Raw genomic sequence first — 25,043 nt, forward strand, 5'->3', positions numbered from 1 at the left:
TCGATTTTAAGCACTCTTCTATTTTTTCATGAAACCCTTTCTTAGAAATTAATTCTATTCTAATTCATTGTGCCTGATGATTACACACGGAAATTTCAAAAAATGTTGACCGTGACTCGGATTTTTTAGCATGTACTTCAAACGTCACAGATTAGTATTTATGAATTAGGGTTCGATTGTCTGCACTCTTCTATTGTTTCATGCACACCGTTTCTTAGAAATTAATTCTATGCTAATTCATTGTGCCTGATCTTTACACACGGAAATTTAAAAAAATGTTGACCGTGACTCGGATTTTTTAGCATGTACTTCAAACGTCTCAGATTATGATTTATGAATTAGGGTTCAATTTTCAGCACTCTTCGATTGTTTCATGAACACCGTTTCTTAGAAATTAATTCTATTCTAATTCATTGTGCCTGATCATTACACACGGAAACTTCAAAAAATGTTGACCGTGACTCGGATTTTTTAGCATGTACTTCAAACGTCACAGATTAGGATTTATGAATAAGGGTTCGATTTTCAGCACTGTTCTATTGTTTCCTGCACACAGTTTCTTAGAAATTAATTCTATTCTAATTCATTATGCCTGATCATTACACACGGAAATTTTAAAAGATGTTGACCGTGACTCGGATTTTTTAGCATGTACTTCAAACGTAACAAATTAGTTTTTATGAATTAGGGTTCGATTTTAAGCACTCTTCTATTTTTTCATGAAACCCTTTCTTAGAAATTAATTCTATTCTAATTCATTGTGCCTGATGATTACACACGGAAATTTCAAAAATTTGTTGACCGTGACTCGGATTTTTTAGCATGTACTTCAAACGTCACAGATTAGTATTTATAAATTAGGGTTCGATTGTCTGCACTCTTCTATTGTTTCATGCACACCGTTTCTTACAAATTAATTCTATGCTAATTCATTGTGCCTGATCTTTACACACGGAAATTTAAAAAAATGTTGACCGTGACTCGGATTTTTTAGCATGTACTTCAAACGTCTCAGATTATGATTTATGAATTAGGGTTCAATTTTCAGCACTCTTCGATTGTTTCATGAACACCGTTTCTTAGAAATTAATTCTATTCTAATTCATTGTGCCTGATCATTACACACGGAAACTTCAAAAAATGTTGACCGTGACTCGGATTTTTTAGCATGTACTTCAAACGTAACAGATTAGGATTTATGAATTAGGGTTCGATTTTAAGCACTCTTCTATTGTTTCCTGCACATCGTTTCTTAGAAATTAATTCTATTCTAATTCATTGTGCCTGATCATTAAACACGGAAATTTCAAAAAATGTTGACCGTGACTCGGATTTTTTAGCATGTACTTCAAACGTCACAGATTAGGATTTATGAATTAGGGTTCGATTTTCAGCACTCTTGTATTGTTTCCTCCTCACCGTTTCTTAGAAATTAATTTTATTATAATTCATTGTGCCTGATCATTACACACGAAAATTTCAACAAATGTTGACCGTGACTCGGATTTTTTAGCATGTACTTCAAACGTCACAGATTAGGATTTATGAATTAGGGTTCGATTTTCAGCACAATTCTATTGTTTCCTGCACATCGTTTCTTAGAAATTAATTCTATTCTAATTCATTGTGCCTGGTCATTACACACGAAAATTTCAAAAAATGTTGACCGTGACTCGGATTTTTTAGCATGTACTTCAAACGTCACAGATTAGGAATTATGAATTAGGGTTCGATTTTCAGCACTCTTCTATTGTCTCCTCCACACCGTTTCTTAGAAATTAATTTTATTATAATTCATTGTGCCTGATCATTACACACGAAAATTTCAACAAATGTTGACCGTGACTCGGATTTTTTAGCATGTACTTCAAACGTCACAGATTAGGATTTATGATATAGGGTTCGATTTTAAGCACTCGTCTATTATTTCCTGCACATCGTTTCTTAGAAATTAATTGTATTCTAATTCATTGTGCCTGATCATTACACACGGAAATTTCAAAAAATGTTGACCGTGACTCGGATTTTTTAGCATGTACTTCAAACGTCACAGATTAGGAATTATGAATTAGGGTTCGATTTTCAGCACTCTTCTATTGTTTCCTGCACACCGTTTCTTAGAAATTAATTCTATTCGAATTCATTGGGCCTGATCATTACACACGGAAATTTTAAAACATGTTGACCGTGACTCGGATTTTTTAGCATGTACTTCAAACGTAACAAATTAGTTTTTATGAATTAGGGTTCGATTTTAAGCACTCTTCTATTTTTTCATGAAACCATTTCTTAGAAATTAATTCTATTCTAATTCATTGTGCCTGATGATTACACACGGAAATTTCAAAAATTTGTTGACCGTGACTCGGATTTTTTAGCATGTACTTCAAACGTCACAGATTAGTATTTATAAATTAGGGTTCGATTGTCTGCACTCTTCTATTGTTTCATGCACACCGTTTCTTACAAATTAATTCTATGCTAATTCATTGTGCCTGATCTTTACACACGGAAATTTAAAAAAATGTTGACCGTGACTCGGATTTTTTAGCATGTACTTCAAACGTCTCAGATTATGATTTATGAATTAGGGTTCAATTTTCAGCACTCTTCGATTGTTTCATGAACACCGTTTCTTAGAAATTAATTCTATTCTAATTCATTGTGCCTGATCATTACACACGGAAACTTCAAAAAATGTTGACCGTGACTCGGATTTTTTAGCATGTACTTCAAACGTAACAGATTAGGATTTATGAATTAGGGTTCGATTTTAAGCACTCTTCTATTGTTTCCTGCACATCGTTTCTTAGAAATTAATTCTATTCTAATTCATTGTGCCTGATCATTAAACACGGAAATTTCAAAAAATGTTGACCGTGACTCGGATTTTTTAGCATGTACTTCAAACGTCACAGATTAGGATTTATGAATTAGGGTTCGATTTTCAGCACTCTTGTATTGTTTCCTCCTCACCGTTTCTTAGAAATTAATTTTATTATAATTCATTGTGCCTGATCATTACACACGAAAATTTCAACAAATGTTGACCGTGACTCGGATTTTTTAGCATGTACTTCAAACGTCACAGATTAGGATTTATGAATTAGGGTTCGATTTTCAGCAAAATTCTATTGTTTCCTGCACATCGTTTCTTAGAAATTAATTCTATTCTAATTCATTGTGCCTGGTCATTACACACGAAAATTTCAAAAAATGTTGACCGTGACTCGGATTTTTTAGCATGTACTTCAAACGTCACAGATTAGGAATTATGAATTAGGGTTCGATTTTCAGCACTCTTCTATTGTCTCCTCCACACCGTTTCTTAGAAATTAATTTTATTATAATTCATTGTGCCTGATCATTACACACGAAAATTTCAACAAATGTTGACCGTGACTCGGATTTTTTAGCATGTACTTCAAACGTCACAGATTAGGATTTATGATATAGGGTTCGATTTTAAGCACTCGTCTATTATTTCCTGCACATCGTTTCTTAGAAATTAATTGTATTCTAATTCATTGTGCCTGATCATTACACACGGAAATTTCAAAAAATGTTGACCGTGACTCGGATTTTTTAGCATGTACTTCAAACGTCACAGATTAGGAATTATGAATTAGGGTTCGATTTTCAGCACTCTTCTATTGTTTCCTGCACACCGTTTCTTAGAAATTAATTCTATTCGAATTCATTGGGCCTGATCATTACACACGGAAATTTTAAAACATGTTGACCGTGACTCGGATTTTTTAGCATGTACTTCAAACGTAACAAATTAGTTTTTATGAATTAGGGTTCGATTTTAAGCACTCTTCTATTTTTTCATGAAACCATTTCTTAGAAATTAATTCTATTCTAATTCATTGTGCCTGATGATTACACACGGAAATTTCAAAAATTTGTTGACCGTGACTCGGATTTTTTAGCATGTACTTCAAACGTCACAGATTAGTATTTATGAATTAGGGTTCGATTGTCTGCACTCTTTTATTGTTTCATGCACACCGTTTCTTACAAATTAATTCTATGCTAATTCATTGTGCCTGATCTTTACACACGGAAATTTAAAAAAATGTTGACCGTGACTCGGATTTTTTAGCATGTACTTCAAACGTCTCAGATTATGATTTATGAATTAGGGTTCAATTTTCAGCACTCTTCGATTGTTTCATGAACACCGTTTCTTAGAAATTAATTCTATTCTAATTCATTGTGCCTGATCATTACACACGGAAACTTCAAAAAATGTTGACCGTGACTTGGATTTTTTAGCATGTACTTCAAACGTCACAGATTAGGATTTATAAATTAGGGTTCGATTTTCAGCACTGTTCTATTGTTTCCTGCACACAGTTTCTTAGAAATTAATTCTATTCTAATTCATTATGCCTGATCATTACACACGGAAATTTCAAAAAATGTTGACCGTGACTCGGATTTTTTAGCATGTACTTCAAATGTAACTGATTAGGATTTCTGAATTAGCGTTCGATTTTCATCACTCTTCAATTGTTTCATGCACACCGTTTCTTAGAAATGAATTCTATTCTAATTCATTGTGCCTGATCATTACACACGGAAATTTAAAAAAATGTTGACCGTGACTCGGATTTTTTAGCATGTACTTCAAACGTCACAGATTAGGATTTATGAATAAGGGATCGATTTTCAGCACTCTTCTATTGTTTCCTGCACACAGTTTCTTAGAAATTAATTCTATTCTAATTCATTATGCCTGATCATTACACACGGAAATTTTAAAACATGTTGACCGTGACTCGGATTTTTTAGCATGTACTTCAAACGTAACAAATTAGTTTTTATTAATTAGGGTTCGATTTTAAGCACTCTTCTATTTTTTCATGAAACCCTTTCTTAGAAATTAATTCTATTCTAATTCATTGTGCCTGATGATTACACACGGAAATTTCAAAAATTTGTTGACCGTGACTCGGATTTTTTAGCATGTACTTCAAACGTCACAGATTAGTATTTATAAATTAGGGTTCGATTGTCTGCACTCTTCTATTGTTTCATGCACACCGTTTCTTACAAATTAATTCTATGCTAATTCATTGTGCCTGATCTTTACACACGGAAATTTAAAAAAATGTTGACCGTGACTCGGATTTTTTAGCATGTACTTCAAACGTCTCAGATTATGATTTATGAATTAGGGTTCAATTTTCAGCACTCTTCGATTGTTTCATGAACACCGTTTCTTAGAAATTAATTCTATTCTAATTCATTGTGCCTGATCATTACACACAGAAACTTCAAAAAATGTTGACCGTGACTCGGATTTTTTAGCATGTACTTCAAACGTAACAGATTAGGATTTATGAATTAGGGTTCGATTTTAAGCACTCTTCTATTGTTTCCTGCACATCGTTTCTTAGAAATTAATTCTATTCTAATTCATTGTGCCTGATCATTAAACACGGAAATTTCAAAAAATGTTGACCGTGACTCGGATTTTTTAGCATGTACTTCAAACGTCACAGATTAGGATTTATGAATTAGGGTTCGATTTTCAGCACTCTTGTATTGTTTCCTCCTCACCGTTTCTTAGAAATTAATTTTATTATAATTCATTGTGCCTGATCATTACACACGAAAATTTCAACAAATGTTGACCGTGACTCGGATTTTTTAGCATGTACTTCAAACGTCACAGATTAGGATTTATGAATTAGGGTTCGATTTTCAGCACAATTCTATTGTTTCCTGCACATCGTTTCTTAGAAATTAATTCTATTCTAATTCATTGTGCCTGGTCATTACACACGAAAATTTCAAAAAATGTTGACCGTGACTCGGATTTTTTAGCATGTACTTCAAACGTCACAGATTAGGAATTATGAATTCGGGTTCGATTTTCAGCACTCTTCTATTGTCTCCTCCACACCGTTTCTTAGAAATTAATTTTATTATAATTCATTGTGCCTGATCATTACACACGAAAATTTCAACAAATGTTGACCGTGACTCGGATTTTTTAGCATGTACTTCAAACGTCACAGATTAGGATTTATGATATAGGGTTCGATTTTAAGCACTCGTCTATTATTTCCTGCACATCGTTTCTTAGAAATTAATTGTATTCTAATTCATTGTGCCTGATCATTACACACGGAAATTTCAAAAAATGTTGACCGTGACTCGGATTTTTTAGCATGTACTTCAAACGTCACAGATTAGGAATTATGAATTAGGGTTCGATTTTCAGCACTCTTCTATTGTTTCCTGCACACCGTTTCTTAGAAATTAATTCTATTCGAATTCATTGGGCCTGATCATTACACACGGAAATTTTAAAACATGTTGACCGTGACTCGGATTTTTTAGCATGTACTTCAAACGTAACAAATTAGTTTTTATGAATTAGGGTTCGATTTTAAGCACTCTTCTATTTTTTCATGAAACCCTTTCTTAGAAATTAATTCTATTCTAATTCATTGTGCCTGATGATTACACACGGAAATTTCAAAAATTTGTTGACCGTGACTCGGATTTTTTAGCATGTACTTCAAACGTCACAGATTAGTATTTATGAATTAGGGTTCGATTGTCTGCACTCTTTTATTGTTTCATGCACACCGTTTCTTACAAATTAATTCTATGCTAATTCATTGTGCCTGATCTTTACACACGGAAATTTAAAAAAATGTTGACCGTGACTCGGATTTTTTAGCATGTACTTCAAACGTCTCAGATTATGATTTATGAATTAGGGTTCAATTTTCAGCACTCTTCGATTGTTTCATGAACACCGTTTCTTAGAAATTAATTCTATTCTAATTCATTGTGCCTGATCATTACACACGGAAACTTCAAAAAATGTTGACCGTGACTTGGATTTTTTAGCATGTACTTCAAACGTCACAGATTAGGATTTATAAATTAGGGTTCGATTTTCAGCACTGTTCTATTGTTTCCTGCACACAGTTTCTTAGAAATTAATTCTATTCTAATTCATTATGCCTGATCATTAGACACGGAAATTTCAAAAAATGTTGACCGTGACTCGGATTTTTTAGCATGTACTTCAAATGTAACTGATTAGGATTTCTGAATTAGCGTTCGATTTTCATCACTCTTCAATTGTTTCATGCACACCGTTTCTTAGAAATGAATTCTATTCTAATTCATTGTGCCTGATCATTACACACGGAAATTTAAAAAAATGTTGACCGTGACTCGGATTTTTTAGCATGTACTTCAAACGTCACAGATTAGGATTTATGAATAAGGGTTCGATTTTCAGCACTGTTCTATTGTTTCCTGCACACAGTTTCTTAGAAATTAATTCTATTCTAATTCATTATGCCTGATCATTACACACGGAAATTTTAAAACATGTTGACCGTGACTCGGATTTTTTAGCATGTACTTCAAACGTAACAAATTAGTTTTTATGAATTAGGGTTCGATTTTAAGCACTCTTCTATTTTTTCATGAAACCCTTTCTTAGAAATTAATTCTATTCTAATTCATTGTGCCTGATGATTACACACGGAAATTTCAAAAATTTGTTGACCGTGACTCGGATTTTTTAGCATGTACTTCAAACGTCACAGATTAGTATTTATGAATTAGGGTTCGATTGTCTGCACTCTTTTATTGTTTCATGCACACCGTTTCTTACAAATTAATTCTATGCTAATTCATTGTGCCTGATCTTTACACACGGAAATTTAAAAAAATGTTGACCGTGACTCGGATTTTTTAGCATGTACTTCAAACGTCTCAGATTATGATTTATGAATTAGGGTTCAATTTTCAGCACTCTTCGATTGTTTCATGAACACCGTTTCTTAGAAATTAATTCTATTCTAATTCATTGTGCCTGATCATTACACACGGAAACTTCAAAAAATGTTGACCGTGACTTGGATTTTTTAGCATGTACTTCAAACGTCACAGATTAGGATTTATAAATTAGGGTTCGATTTTCAGCACTGTTCTATTGTTTCCTGCACACAGTTTCTTAGAAATTAATTCTATTCTAATTCATTATGCCTGATCATTACACACGGAAATTTCAAAAAATGTTGACCGTGACTCGGATTTTTTAGCATGTACTTCAAATGTAACTGATTAGGATTTCTGAATTAGCGTTCGATTTTCATCACTCTTCAATTGTTTCATGCACACCGTTTCTTAGAAATGAATTCTATTCTAATTCATTGTGCCTGATCATTACACACGGAAATTTAAAAAAATGTTGACCGTGACTCGGATTTTTTAGCATGTACTTCAAACGTCACAGATTAGTTTTTATGAATAAGGGTTCGATTTTCAGCACTGTTCTATTGTTTCCTGCACACAGTTTCTTAGAAATTAATTCTATTCTAATTCATTGTGCCTGATGATTACACACGGAAATTTTAAAACATGTTGACCGTGACTCGGATTTTTTAGCATGTACTTCAAACGTAACAAATTAGTTTTTATGAATTAGGGTTCGATTTTAAGCACTCTTCTATTTTTTCATGAAACCCTTTCTTAGAAATTAATTCTATTCTAATTCATTGTGCCTGATGATTACACACGGAAATTTCAAAAATTTGTTGACCGTGACTCGGATTTTTTAGCATGTACTTCAAACGTCACAGATTAGTATTTATGAATTAGGGTTCGATTGTCTGCACTCTATTATTGTTTCATGCACACCGTTTCTTAGAAATTAATTCTATGCTAATTCATTGTGCCTGATCAACACACGAAAATTTCAAAAAATGTTCACCGTGACTCGGATATTTTAGCATGTACTTCAAACGTCACAGATTAGGATTTATGAATTAGGGTTCGATTTTCTGCACTTTTCTATTGTTTCATGCACACCGTTTCTTAGAAATTAATTATATTCTAATTCATTGTGCCTGATCATTACACACGGAAACTTCAAAAAATGTTGACCGTGACTCGGATTTTTTAGCATGTACTTCAAACGTCACAGATTAGGATTTATGAATTAGGGTTCGATTTTCAGCACTGTTCTATTGTTTCCTGCACACAGTTTCTTAGAAATTAATTCTATTCTAATTCATTATGCCTGATCATTACACACGGAAATTTCAAAAAATGTTGACCGTGACTCGGATTTTTTAGCATGTACTTCAAATGTAACTGATTAGGATTTCTGAATTAGCGTTCGATTTTCATCACTCTTCAATTGTTTCATGCACACCGTTTCTTAGAAATGAATTCTATTCTAATTCATTGTGCCTGATCATTACACACGGAAATTTAAAAAAATGTTGACCGTGACTCGGATTTTTTAGCATGTACTTCAAACGTAACAGATTAGTTTTTATGAATTAGGGTTCGATTTTAAGCACTCTTCTATTTTTTCATGAAACCCTTTCTTAGAAATTAATTCTATTCTAATTCATTGTGCCTGATGATTACACACGGAAATTTCAAAAAATGTTGACCGTGACTCGGATTTTTTAGCATGTACTTCAAACGTCACAGATTAGTATTTATGAATTAGGGTTCGATTGTCTGCACTCTTCTATTGTTTCATGCACACCGTTTCTTAGAAATTAATTCTATGCTAATTCATTGTGCCTGATCTTTACACACGGAAATTTAAAAAAATGTTGACCGTGACTCGGATTTTTTAGCATGTACTTCAAACGTCTCAGATTATGATTTATGAATTAGGGTTCAATTTTCAGCACTCTTCGATTGTTTCATGAACACCGTTTCTTAGAAATTAATTCTATTCTAATTCATTGTGCCTGATCATTACACACGGAAACTTCAAAAAATGTTGACCGTGACTCGGATTTTTTAGCATGTACTTCAAACGTCACAGATTAGGATTTATGAATAAGGGTTCGATTTTCAGCACTGTTCTATTGTTTCCTGCACACAGTTTCTTAGAAATTAATTCTATTCTAATTCATTATGCCTGATCATTACACACGGAAATTTTAAAAGATGTTGACCGTGACTCGGATTTTTTAGCATGTACTTCAAACGTAACAAATTAGTTTTTATGAATTAGGGTTCGATTTTAAGCACTCTTCTATTTTTTCATGAAACCCTTTCTTAGAAATTAATTCTATTCTAATTCATTGTGCCTGATGATTACACACGGAAATTTCAAAAATTTGTTGACCGTGACTCGGATTTTTTAGCATGTACTTCAAACGTCACAGATTAGTATTTATAAATTAGGGTTCGATTGTCTGCACTCTTCTATTGTTTCATGCACACCGTTTCTTACAAATTAATTCTATGCTAATTCATTGTGCCTGATATTTACACACGGAAATTTAAAAAAATGTTGACCGTGACTCGGATTTTTTAGCATGTACTTCAAACGTCTCAGATTATGATTTATGAATTAGGGTTCAATTTTCAGCACTCTTCGATTGTTTCATGAACACCGTTTCTTAGAAATTAATTCTATTCTAATTCATTGTGCCTGATCATTACACACGGAAACTTCAAAAAATGTTGACCGTGACTCGGATTTTTTAGCATGTACTTCAAACGTAACAGATTAGGATTTATGAATTAGGGTTCGATTTTAAGCACTCTTCTATTGTTTCCTGCACATCGTTTCTTAGAAATTAATTCTATTCTAATTCATTGTGCCTGATCATTAAACACGGAAATTTCAAAAAATGTTGACCGTGACTCGGATTTTTTAGCATGTACTTCAAACGTCACAGATTAGGATTTATGAATTAGGGTTCGATTTTCAGCACTCTTGTATTGTTTCCTCCTCACCGTTTCTTAGAAATTAATTTTATTATAATTCATTGTGCCTGATCATTACACACGAAAATTTCAACAAATGTTGACCGTGACTCGGATTTTTTAGCATGTACTTCAAACGTCACAGATTAGGATTTATGAATTAGGGTTCGATTTTCAGCACAATTCTATTGTTTCCTGCACATCGTTTCTTAGAAATTAATTCTATTCTAATTCATTGTGCCTGGTCATTACACACGAAAATTTCAAAAAATGTTGACCGTGACTCGGATTTTTTAGCATGTACTTCAAACGTCACAGATTAGGAATTATGAATTAGGGTTCGATTTTCAGCACTCTTCTATTGTTTCCTGCACACCGTTTCTTAGAAATTAATTCTATTCGAATTCATTGGGCCTGATCATTACACACGGAAATTTAAAAAAATCTTGACCGTGACTCGGATTTTTTAGCATGCACTTAAAACGTAACAGATTAGGATTTATGAATTAGGGTTCGATTTTAAGCACTCTTCTATTGTTTCCTGCACACCGTTTCTTAGAAATTAATTCTATTCTAATTCATTGTGCCTGATCAACACACGAAAATTTCAAAAAATGTTGACCGTGACTCAGATTTTTTAGCATGTACTTCAAACGTCACATATTCGGATTTATGAATTAGGGTTCGATTTTAAGCACTCGTCTATTATTTCCTGCACATCGTTTCTTAGAAATTAATTGTATTCTAATTCATTGTGCCTGATCATTACACACGGAAATATAAAAAAATCTTGACCGTGACTCGGATTTTTTAGCATGCACTTAAAACGTAACAGATTTGGATTTATGAATTAGGGTTCGATTTTAAGCACTCTTCTATTGTTTCCTGCACACCGTTTCTTAGAAATTAATTCTATTCTAATTCATTGTGCCTAATCATTACACACGAAAATTTCAAAAAATTTTGACCGTGAATCGGATTTTTTAGCATGTACTTCAAACGTAACAGATTAATTTATATGAATTTGGGTTCGATTTTAAGCACTCTTCTATTGTTTAATGCACACCGTTTCTTAGAAATTAATTCTATTCTAATTCATTGTGCCTGATCATTACACACGAAAATTTCAAAAATTGTTGACCGTGACTCGGATTTTCTAGCATGTACTTCAAACGTAACAGATTAGGTTTTATGAATTAAGGTTCGATTTTAAGCACTTTTCTATTGTTTCCTGCACACCGTTTCTTAGAAACTAATTCTATTCTAATTCATTGTGCCTGATCAACACACGAAAATTTCAAAAAATGTTCACCGTGACTCGGATATTTTAGCATGTACTTCAAACGTCACAGATTAGGATTTATGAATTAGGGTTCGATTTTCTGCACTTTTCTATTGTTTCATGCACACCGTTTCTTAGAAATTAATTATATTCTAATTCATTGTGCCTGATCATTACACACGGAAACTTCAAAAAATGTTGACCGTGACTCGGATTTTTTAGCATGTACTTCAAACGTCACAGATTAGGATTTATGAATTAGGGTTCGATTTTCAGCACTGTTCTATTGTTTCCTGCACACAGTTTCTTAGAAATTAATTCTATTCTAATTCATTATGCCTGATCATTACACACGAAAATTTCAAAAAATGTTAACCGTGACTCGGATTTTGGAGAATGTATTTCAAACGTCACAGATTAGGATTTATGAATTAGGGTTCCATTTTCAGCACTCTTCTATTGTTTCATGCACACCGTTTCTTAGAAATTAATTCTATTATAATTCATTGTGCCTGATCATTACACACGAAAATTTCAAAAAATGTTGACCGTGACTCGGATTTTTTAGCATGTACTTCAAACGTCACAAATTATGATTTATGAATTAGGGTTCGATTTTAAGCACTCTTCTATTGTTTCCTGCACATCGTTTCTTAGAAATTAATTCTATTCTAATTCATTGTGCCTGATCATTAAACACGGAAATTTCAAAAAATGTTGACCGTGACTCGGATTTTTTAGCATGTACTTCAAACGTAACAGATTAGGATTTATGAATTAGGGTTCGATTTTAATTACTCTTCTATTGTTTCCTGCACACCGTTTCTTAGAAATTAATTCTATTCTAATTCATTATACCTGATCATTACCCACGGAAATTTAAAAAAATGTTGACCGTGACTCAGATTTTTTAGCATGTACTTCAAACGTCACAGATTAGGATTTATGAATTAGGGTTCGATTTTAAGCACACTTCTATTGTTTCCTGCACATCGTTTTATAGAAATTAATTCTATTCTAATTCATTGTGCCTGGTCATTACACACGAAAATTTCAAAAAATGTTGACCGTGACTCGGATTTTTTAGTATGTACTTCAAACGTCACAGATTAGGATTTATGAATTAGGGTTCATTTTCAGCACTCTTCTATTGTCTCCTCCACACCGTTTCTTAGAAATTAATTTTATTATAATTCATTGTGCCTGATCATTACACACGAAAATTTCAACAAATGTTGACCGTGACTCGGATTTTTTAGCATGTACTTCAAACGTCACAGATTAGGATTTTTGAATTAGGGTTCGATTTTAAGCACTTTTCTATTGTTTCCTGCACATCGTTTCATAGAAATTAATTCTATTCTAATTCATTGTGCCTGATCATTACACACGGAAATTTAAAAAAATGTTGACCGTGACTCGGATTTTTTAGCATGTACTTCAAACGTCATAGATTAGGATTTATGAATTAGGGTTCGATTTTCAGCACTGTTCTATTGTTTCCTGCACACAGTTTCTTAGAAATTAATTCTATTCTAATTCATTATGCCTTATCATTACACACGGAAATTTAAACAAATGTTGACCGTGAATCGGATTTTTTAGCATGTACTTCAAACATAACAGATTAGTTTTTATGAATTAGGGTTCGATTTTCTGCACTCTTCTATTTTTTCATGCACACAATTTCTTAGAAATTAATTCTATTCTAATTCATTGTGCCTGATCATTACACACGGAAACTTCAAAAAATGTTGACCGTGACTCGGATTTTTTAGCATGTACTTCAAACGTCACAGATTAGGATTTATGAATTAGGGTTCGATTTTCAGCACTGTTTTATTGTTTCCTGCACACAGTTTCTTAGAAATTAATTCTATTCTAATTCATTATGATTGATCATTACACACGGAAATTTCAAAAAATGTTGACCGTGACTCGGATTTTGGAGAATTTATTTCAAACGTCACAGATTAGGATTTATGAATTAGGGTTCCATTTTCAGTACTCTTCTATTGTTTCATGCACACCGTTTCTTAGAAATTAATTCTATTATAATTCATTGTGCCTGATCATTACACACGAAAATTTCAAAAAATATTGACCGTGACTCGGATTTTTTAGCATGTACTTCAAACGTCACAGATTATGATTTATGAATTAGGGTTCGATTTTAAGCACTCTTCTATTGTTTCCTGCACATCGTTTCATAGAAATTTAATTCTATTCTAATTCATTGTGCCTGATCATTACACACGGAAATTTAAAAAAATGTTGACCGTGACTCGGATTTTTTAACATGTACTTCAAACGTCACAGATTAGAATTTATGAATTAGGGTTCGATTTTCAGCACTCTTCTATTGTTTCCTCCACACCGTTTCTTAGAAATTAATTTTATTATAATTCATTGTGCCTGATCATTACACACGAAAATTTCAACAAATGTTGACCGTGACTCGGATTTTTTAGCATGTACTTCAAACGTCACAGATTAGGATTTATGAATTAGGGTTCGATTTTAAGCACTCTTCAATTGTTTCCTGCACATCGTTTCATAGAAATTAATTCTATTCTAATTCATTGTGCCTGATCATTACACACGGAAATTTTAAAAAATGTTGACCGTGACTCGGATTTTTTAGCATGTACTTCAAACGTCACAGATTAGGATTTATGAATTAGGGTTCGATTTCAGCACTATTCTATTGTTTCCTGCACACAGTTTTTTAGAAATTAATTCTATTCTAATTCATTATGCCTGATCATTACACACGGAAATTTAAAAAAATCTTGACCGTGACTCGGATTTTTTAGCATGTACTTCAAACGTAACAGATTAGGATTTATGAATTAGGGTTCGATTTTAAGCACTCTTCTATTGTTTCCTGCACACCGTTTCTTAGAAATTAATTCTATTCTAATTCATTGTGCCTAATCATTACACACGAAAATTTCAAAAAATGTTGACCGTGAATCGGATTTTTTTGCATGTACTCCAAACGTAACAGATTAGTTTTTATGAATTAGGGTTCGATTTTAAGCACTCTTCTATTTTTTCATGCACACCGTTTCTTAGAAATTAATTCTATTCTAATTCATTGTGCCTGATCATTACACACGTAAATTTAAAAAAATGTTGACCGTGACTCGGATTTTTTAGCATGTACTTCAAACGTAACAGATTAGGTTTTATGAATTAAGGTTCGATTTTCAGCACTCTTCTATTGTTTCATGCACACTGTTTCTTAGAAATTAATTATATTCTAATTCATTGGGCGTGATCATTACACACGGAAATTTAAAAAAATCTTGACCGTGACTCGGATTTTTTAGCATGTACTTCAAACGTAACAGATTAGTTTTTATGAATTAGGGTTCGATTTTAAGCACTCTTCTATTGTTTCCTGCACACCGTTTCTTAGAAATTAACTCTATTCTAATTCATTGTGCCTAATCATTACACACGAAAATTTCAAAAAATGTTGACCGTGAATCGGATTTTTTAGCATGTACTTCAAACGTAACAGATTAATTTTTATGAATTAGGGTTCGATTTTAAGCACTTTTCTATTGTTTCCTGCACACCGTTTCTTAAAAACTAATTCTATTCTAATTCATTGTGCCTGATTAACACACGAAAATTTCAAAAAATGTTGACCGTGACTCGGATTTTTTAGCATGTACTTCAAACGTCACAGATTAGGATTTATGAATTAGGGTTCGATTTTCTGCACTCTTCTATTGTTTCATGCACACCGTTTCTTAGAAATTAATTCTATTCTAATTCATTATGCCTGATCATTACACACGGAAATTTAAACAAATGTTGACCGTGACTCGGATTTTTTAGCATGTACTTCAAACGTCACAGATTAGGATTTATGAATTAGGGTTCGATTTTCTGCACTCTTCTATTGTTTCATGCACACAGTTTCTTAGAAATTAATTCTATTCTAATTCATTGTGCCTGATCATTACACACGGAAACTTCAAAAAATGTTGACCGTGACTCGGATTTTTTAGCATGTACTTCAAATGTAACTGATTAGGATTTCTGAATTAGCGTTCGATTTTCATCACTCTTCAATTGTTTCATGCACACCGTTTCTTAGAAATGAATTCTATTCTAATTCATTGTGCCTGATCATTACACACGGAAATTTAAAAAAATGTTGACCGTGACTCGGATTTTTTAGCATGTACTTCAAACGTAACAGATTAGTTTTTATGAATTAGGGTTCGATTTTAAGCACTCTTCTATTTTTTCATGAAACCCTTTCTTAGAAATTAATTCTATTCTAATTCATTGTGCCTGATGATTACACACGGAAATTTCAAAAAATGTTGACCGTGACTCGGATTTTTTAGCATGTACTTCAAACGTCACAGATTAGTATTTATGAATTAGGGTTCGATTGTCTGCACTCTTCTATTGTTTCATGCACACCGTTTCTTAGAAATTAATTCTATGCTAATTCATTGTGCCTGATCTTTACACACGGAAATTTAAAAAAATGTTGACCGTGACTCGGATTTTTTAGCATGTACTTCAAACGTCTCAGATTATGATTTATGAATTAGGGTTCAATTTTCAGCACTCTTCGATTGTTTCATGAACACCGTTTCTTAGAAATTAATTATATTCTAATTCATTGTGCCTGATCATTACACACGGAAACTTCAAAAAATGTTGACCGTGACTCGGATTTTTTAGCATGTACTTCAAACGTCACAGATTAGGATTTATGAATAAGGGTTCGATTTTCAGCACTGTTCTATTGTTTCCTGCACACAGTTTCTTAGAAATTAATTCTATTCTAATTCATTATGCCTGATCATTACACACGGAAATTTTAAAACATGTTGACCGTGACTCGGATTTTTTAGCATGTACTTCAAACGTAACAAATTAGTTTTTATGAATTAGGGTTCGATTTTAAGCACTCTTCTATTTTTTCATGAAACCCTTTCTTAGAAATTAATTCTATTCTAATTCATTGTGCCTGATGAATACACACGGAAATTTCAAAAATTTGTTGACCGTGACTCGGATTTTTTAGCATGTACTTCAAACGTCACAGATTAGGATTTATGAATTAGGGTTCGATTTCAGCACTATTCTATTGTTTCCTGCACACAGTTTTTTAGAAATTAATTCTATTCTAATTCATTATGCCTGCTCATTACACACGGAAATTTAAAAAAATGTTGACCGTGACTCGGATTTTTTAGCATGTACTTCAAACGTAACAGATTAGGATTTATGAATTAGGGTTCGATTTTAAGCACTCTTCTATTGTTTCCTGCACACCGTTTCTTAGAAATTAATTCTATTCTAATTCATTGTGCCTAATCATTACACACGAAAATTTCAAAAAATGTTGACCGTGAATCGGATTTTTTTGCATGTACTTCAAACGTAACAGATTAGTTTTTATGAATTAGGGTTCGATTTTAAGCACTCTTCTATTTTTTCATGAAACCCTTTCTTAGAAATTAATTCTATTCTAATTCATTGTGCCTGATGATTACACACGGAAATTTCAAAAAATGTTGACCGTGACTCGGATTTTTTAGCATGTACTTCAAACGTCACAGATTAGTATTTATGAATTAGGGTTCGATTGTCTGCACTCTTCTATTGTTTCATGCACACCGTTTCTTAGAAATTAATTCTATGCTAATTCATTGTGCCTGATCTTTACACACGGAAATTTAAAAAAATGTTGACCGTGACTCGGATTTTTTAGCATGTACTTCAAACGTCTCAGATTATGATTTATGAATTAGGGTTCAATTTTCAGCACTCTTCGATTGTTTCATGAACACCGTTTCTTAGAAATTAATTCTATTCTAATTCATTGTGCCTGATCATTACACACGGAAACTTCAAAAAATGTTGACCGTGACTCGGATTTTTTAGCATGTACTTCAAACGTCACAGATTAGGATTTATGAATAAGGGTTCGATTTTCAGCACTGTTCTATTGTTTCCTGCACACAGTTTCTTAGAAATTAATTCTATTCTAATTCATTATGCCTGATCATTACACACGGAAATTTTAAAACATGTTGACCGTGACTCGGATTTTTTAGCATGTACTTCAAACGTAACAAATTAGTTTTTATGAATTAGGGTTCGATTTTAAGCACTCTTCTATTTTTTCATGAAACCCTTTCTTAGAAATTAATTCTATTCTAATTCATTGTGCCTGATGATTACACACGGAAATTTCAAAAATTTGTTGACCGTGACTCGGATTTTTTAGCATGTACTTCAAACGTCACAGATTAGTATTTATGAATTAGGGTTCGATTGTCTGCACTCTTTTATTGTTTCATGCACACCGTTTCTTACAAATTAATTCTATGCTAATTCATTGTGCCTGATCTTTACACACGGAAATTTAAAAAAATGTTGACCGTGACTCGGATTTTTTAGCATGTACTTCAAACGTCTCAGATTATGATTTATGAATTAGGGTTCAATTTTCAGCACTCTTCGATTGTTTCATGAACACCGTTTCTTAGAAATTAATTCTATTCTAATTCATTGTGCCTGATCATTACACACGGAAACTTCAAAAAATGTTGACCGTGACTTGGATTTTTTAGCATGTACTTCAAACGTCACAGATTAGGATTTATAAATTAGGGTTCGATTTTCAGCACTGTTCTATTGTTTCCTGCACACAGTTTCTTAGAAATTAATTCTATTCTAATTCATTATGCCTGATCATTACACACGGAAATTTCAAAAAATGTTGACCGTGACTCGGATTTTTTAGCATGTACTTCAAATGTAACTGATTAGGATTTCTGAATTAGCGTTCGATTTTCATCACTCTTCAATTGTTTCATGCACACCGTTTCTTAGAAATGAATTCTATTCTAATTCATTGTGCCTGATCATTACACACGGAAATTTAAAAAAATGTTGACCGTGACTCGGATTTTTTAGCATGTACTTCAAACGTCACAGATTAGGATTTATGAATAAGGGTTCGATTTTCAGCACTGTTCTATTGTTTCCTGCACACAGTTTCTTAGAAATTAATTCTATTCTAATTCATTATGCCTGATCATTACACACGGAAATTTCAAAAAATGTTGACCGTGACTCGGATTTTTTAGCATGTACTTCAAATGTAACTGATTAGGATTTCTGAATTAGCGTTCGATTTTCATCACTCTTCAATTGTTTCATGCACACCGTTTCTTAGAAATGAATTCTATTCTAATTCATTGTGCCTGATCATTACACACGGAAATTTAAAAAAATGTTGACCGTGACTCGGATTTTTTAGCATGTACTTCAAACGTCACAGATTAGGATTTATGAATAAGGGTTCGATTCTCAGCACTGTTCTATTGTTTCCTGCACACAGTTTCTTAGAAATTAATTCTATTCTAATTCATTATGCCTGATCATTACACACGGAAATTTCAAAAAATGTTGACCGTGACTCGGATTTTTTAGCATGTACTTCAAATGTAACTGATTAGGATTTCTGAATTAGCGTTCGATTTTCATCACTCTTCAATTGTTTCATGCACACCGTTTCTTAGAAATGAATTCTATTCTAATTCATTGTGCCTGATCATTACACACGGAAATTTAAAAAAATGTTGACCGTGACTCGGATTTTTTAGCATGTACTTCAAACGTAACAGATTAGTTTTTATGAATTAGGGTTCGATTTTAAGCACTCTTCTATTTTTTCATGAAACCCTTTCTTAGAAATTAATTCTATTCTAATTCATTGTGCGTGATGATTACACACGGAAATTTCAAAAAATGTTGACCGTGACTCGGATTTTTTAGCATGTACTTCAAACGTCACAGATTAGTATTTATGAATTAGGGTTCAATTGTCTGCACTCTTCTATTGTTTCATGCACACCGTTTCTTAGAAATTAATTCTATGCTAATTCATTGTGCCTGATCTTTACACACGGAAATTTAAAAAAATGTTGACCGTGACTCGGATTTTTTAGCATGTACTTCAAACGTCTCAGATTATGATTTATGAATTAGGGTTCATCTTTCAGCACTCTTCGATTGTTTCATGAACACCGTTTCTTAGAAATTAATTCTATTCTAATTCATTGTGCCTGATCATTACACACGGAAACTTCAAAAAATGTTGACCGTGACTCGGATTTTTTAGCATGTACTTCAAACGTCACAGATTAGGATTTATGAATAAGGGTTCGATTTTCAGCACTGTTCTATTGTTTCCTGCACACAGTTTCTTAGAAATTAATTCTATTCTAATTCATTATGCCTGATCATTACACACGGAAATTTTAAAAGATGTTGACCGTGACTCGGATTTTTTAGCATGTACTTCAAACGTAACAAATTAGTTTTTATGAATTAGGGTTCGATTTTAAGCACTCTTCTATTTTTTCATGAAACCCTTTCTTAGAAATTAATTCTATTCTAATTCATTGTGCCTGATGATTACACACGGAAATTTCAAAAATTTGTTGACCGTGACTCGGATTTTTTAGCATGTACTTCAAACGTCACAGATTAGTATTTATGAATTAGGGTTCGATTGTCTGCACTCTTTTATTGTTTCATGCACACCGTTTCTTACAAATTAATTCTATGCTAATTCATTGTGCCTGATCTTTACACACGGAAATTTAAAAAAATGTTGACCGTGACTCGGATTTTTTAGCATGTACTTCAAACGTCTCAGATTATGATTTATGAATTAGGGTTCAATTTTCAGCACTCTTCGATTGTTTCATGAACACCGTTTCTTAGAAATTAATTCTATTCTAATTCATTGTGCCTGATCATTACACACGGAAACTTCAAAAAATGTTGACCGTGACTTGGATTTTTTAGCATGTACTTCAAACGTCACAGATTAGGATTTATGAATTAGGGTTCGATTTTCAGCACTGTTCTATTGTTTCCTGCACACAGTTTCTTAGAAATTAATTCTATTCTAATTCATTATGCCTGATCATTACACACGGAAATTTCAAAAAATGTTGACCGTGACTCGGATTTTTTAGCATGTACTTCAAATGTAACTGATTAGGATTTCTGAATTAGCGTTCGATTTTCATCACTCTTCAATTGTTTCATGCACACCGTTTCTTAGAAATGAATTCTATTCTAATTCATTGTGCCTGATCATTACACACGGAAATTTAAAAAAATGTTGACCGTGACTCGGATTTTTTAGCATGTACTTCAAACGTAACAGATTAGTTTTTATGAATTAGGGTTCGATTTTAAGCACTCTTCTATTTTTTCATGAAACCCTTTCTTAGAAATTAATTCTATTCTAATTCATTGTGCCTGATGATTACACACGGAAATTTCAAAAAATGTTGACCGTGACTCGGATTTTTTAGCATGTACTTCAAACGTCACAGATTAGTATTTATGAATTAGGGTTCGATTGTCTGCACTCTTCTATTGTTTCATGCACACCGTTTCTTAGAAATTAATTCTATGCTAATTCATTGTGCCTGATCTTTACACACTGAAATTTAAAAAAATGTTGACCGTGACTCGGATTTTTTAGCATGTACTTCAAACGTCTCAGATTATGATTTATGAATTAGGGTTCAATTTTCAGCACTCTTCGATTGTTTCATGAACACCGTTTCTTAGAAATTAATTCTATTCTAATTCATTGTGCCTGATCATTACACACGGAAACTTCAAAAAATGTTGACCGTGACTCGGATTTTTTAGCATGTACTTCAAACGTCACAGATTAGGATTTATGAATAAGGGTTCGATTTTCAGCACTGTTCTATTGTTTCCTGCACACAGTTTCTTAGAAATTAATTCTATTCTAATTCATTATGCCTGATCATTACACACGGAAATTTTAAAAGATGTTGACCGTGACTCGGATTTTTTAGCATGTACTTCAAACGTAACAAATTAGTTTTTATGAATTAGGGTTCGATTTTAAGCACTCTTCTATTTTTTCATGAAACCCTTTCTTAGAAATTAATTCTATTCTAATTCATTGTGCCTGATGATTACACACGGAAATTTCAAAAATTTGTTGACCGTGACTCGGATTTTTTAGCATGTACTTCAAACGTCACAGATTAGTATTTATAAATTAGGGTTCGATTGTCTGCACTCTTCTATTGTTTCATGCACACCGTTTCTTACAAATTAATTCTATGCTAATTCATTGTGCCTGATCTTTACACACGGAAATTTAAAAAAATGTTGACCGTGACTCGGATTTTTTAGCATGTACTTCAAACGTCTCAGATTATGATTTATGAATTAGGGTTCAATTTTCAGCACTCTTCGATTGTTTCATGAACACCGTTTCTTAGAAATTAATTCTATTCTAATTCATTGTGCCTGATCATTACACACGGAAACTTCAAAAAATGTTGACCGTGACTCGGATTTTTTAGCATTTACTTCAAACGTCACAGATTAGGATTTATGAATTAGGGTTCGATTTCAGCACTATTCTATTGTTTCCTGCACACAGTTTTTTAGAAATTAATTCTATTCTAATTCATTATGCCTGATCATTACACACGGAAATTTAAAAAAATGTTGACCGTGACTCGGATTTTTTAGCATGTACTTCAAACGTAACAGATTAGGATTTATGAATTAGGGTTCGATTTTAAGCACTCTTCTATTGCTTCCTGCACACCGTTTCTTAGAAATTAATTCTATTCTAATTCATTGTGCCTAATCATTACACACGAAAATTTCAAAAAATGTTGACCGTGAATCGGATTTTTTTGCATGTACTTCAAACGTAACAGATTAGTTTTTATGAATTAGGGTTCGATTTTAAGCACTCTTCTATTTTTTCATGCACACCGTTTCTTAGAAATTAATTCTATTCTAATTCATTGTGCCTGATCATTACACACGTAAATTTAAAAAAATGTTGACCGTGACTCGGATTTTTTAGCATGTACTTCAAACGTAACAGATTAGGTTTTATGAATTAGGGTTCTATTTTCAGCACTCTTCTATTGTTTAATGCACACTGTTTCTTAGAAATTAATTATATTCTAATTCATTGGGCGTGATCATTACACACGGAAATTTAAAAAAATCTTGACCGTGACTCGGATTTTTTAGCATGTACTTCAAACGTAACAGATTAGTTTTTATGAATTAGGGTTCGATTTTAAGCACTCTTCTATTGTTTCCTGCACACCGTTTCTTAGAAATTAACTCTATTCTAATTCATTGTGCCTAATCATTACACACGAAAATTTCAAAAAATGTTGACCGTGAATCGGATTTTTTAGCATGTACTTCAAACGTAACAGATTAATTTTTATGAATTAGGGTTCGATTTTAAGCACTTTTCTATTGTTTCCTGCACACCGTTTCTTAAAAACTAATTCTATTCTAATTCATTGTGCCTGATTAACACACGAAAATTTCAAAAAATGTTGACCGTGACTCGGATTTTTTAGCATGTACTTCAAACGTCACAGATTAGGATTTATGAATTAGGGTTCGATTTTCTGCACTCTTCTATTGTTTCATGCACACAGTTTCTTAGAAATTAATTCTATTCTAATTCATTGTGCCTGATCATTACACACGGAAACTTCAAAAAATGTTGACCGTGACTTGGATTTTTTAGCATGTACTTCAAACGTCACAGATTAGGATTTATGAATTAGGGTTCGATTCTCAGCACTGTTCTATTGTTTCCTGCACACAGTTTCTTAGAAATTAATTCTATTCTAATTCATTATGCCTGATCATTACACACGGAAATTTCAAAAAATGTTGACCGTGACTCGGATTTTTTAGCATGTACTTCAAATGTAACTGATTAGGATTTCTGAATTAGCGTTCGATTTTCATCACTCTTCAATTGTTTCATGCACACCGTTTCTTAGAAATGAATTCTATTCTAATTCATTGTGCCTGATCATTACACACGGAAATTTAAAAAAATGTTGACCGTGACTCGGATTTTTTAGCATGTACTTCAAACGTAACAGATTAGTTTTTATGAATTAGGGTTCGATTTTAAGCACTCTTCTATTTTTTCATGAAACCCTTTCTTAGAAATTAATTCTATTCTAATTCATTGTGCGTGATGATTACACACGGAAATTTCAAAAAATGTTGACCGTGACTCGGATTTTTTAGCATGTACTTCAAACGTCACAGATTAGTATTTATGAATTAGGGTTCAATTGTCTGCACTCTTCTATTGTTTCATGCACACCGTTTCTTAGAAATTAATTCTATGCTAATTCATTGTGCCTGATCTTTACACACGGAAATTTAAAAAAATGTTGACCGTGACTCGGATTTTTTAGCATGTACTTCAAACGTCTCAGATTATGATTTATGAATTAGGGTTCATCTTTCAGCACTCTTCGATTGTTTCATGAACACCGTTTCTTAGAAATTAATTCTATTCTAATTCATTGTGCCTGATCATTACACACGGAAACTTCAAAAAATGTTGACCGTGACTCGGATTTTTTAGCATGTACTTCAAACGTCACAGATTAGGATTTATGAATAAGGGTTCGATTTTCAGCACTGTTCTATTGTTTCCTGCACACAGTTTCTTAGAAATTAATTCTATTCTAATTCATTATGCCTGATCATTACACACGGAAATTTTAAAAGATGTTGACCGTGACTCGGATTTTTTAGCATGTACTTCAAACGTAACAAATTAGTTTTTATGAATTAGGGTTCGATTTTAAGCACTCTTCTATTTTTTCATGAAACCCTTTCTTAGAAATTAATTCTATTCTAATTCATTGTGCCTGATGATTACACACGGAAATTTCAAAAATTTGTTGATCGTGACTCGGATTTTTTAGCATGTACTTCAAACGTCACAGATTAGTATTTATGAATTAGGGTTCGATTGTCTGCACTCTTCTATTGTTTCATGCACACCGTTTCTTAGAAATTAATTCTATGCTAATTCATTGTGCCTGATCTTTACACACGGAAATTTAAAAAAATGTTGACCGTGACTCGGATTTTTTAGCATGTACTTCAAACGTCTCAG

Source organism: Cucurbita pepo, chromosome 19, assembly GCF_057944985.1.
Source record: "Cucurbita pepo subsp. pepo isolate OVF chromosome 19, ASM5794498v1, whole genome shotgun sequence".
Lineage (NCBI taxonomy): Eukaryota > Viridiplantae > Streptophyta > Magnoliopsida > Cucurbitales > Cucurbitaceae > Cucurbita > Cucurbita pepo.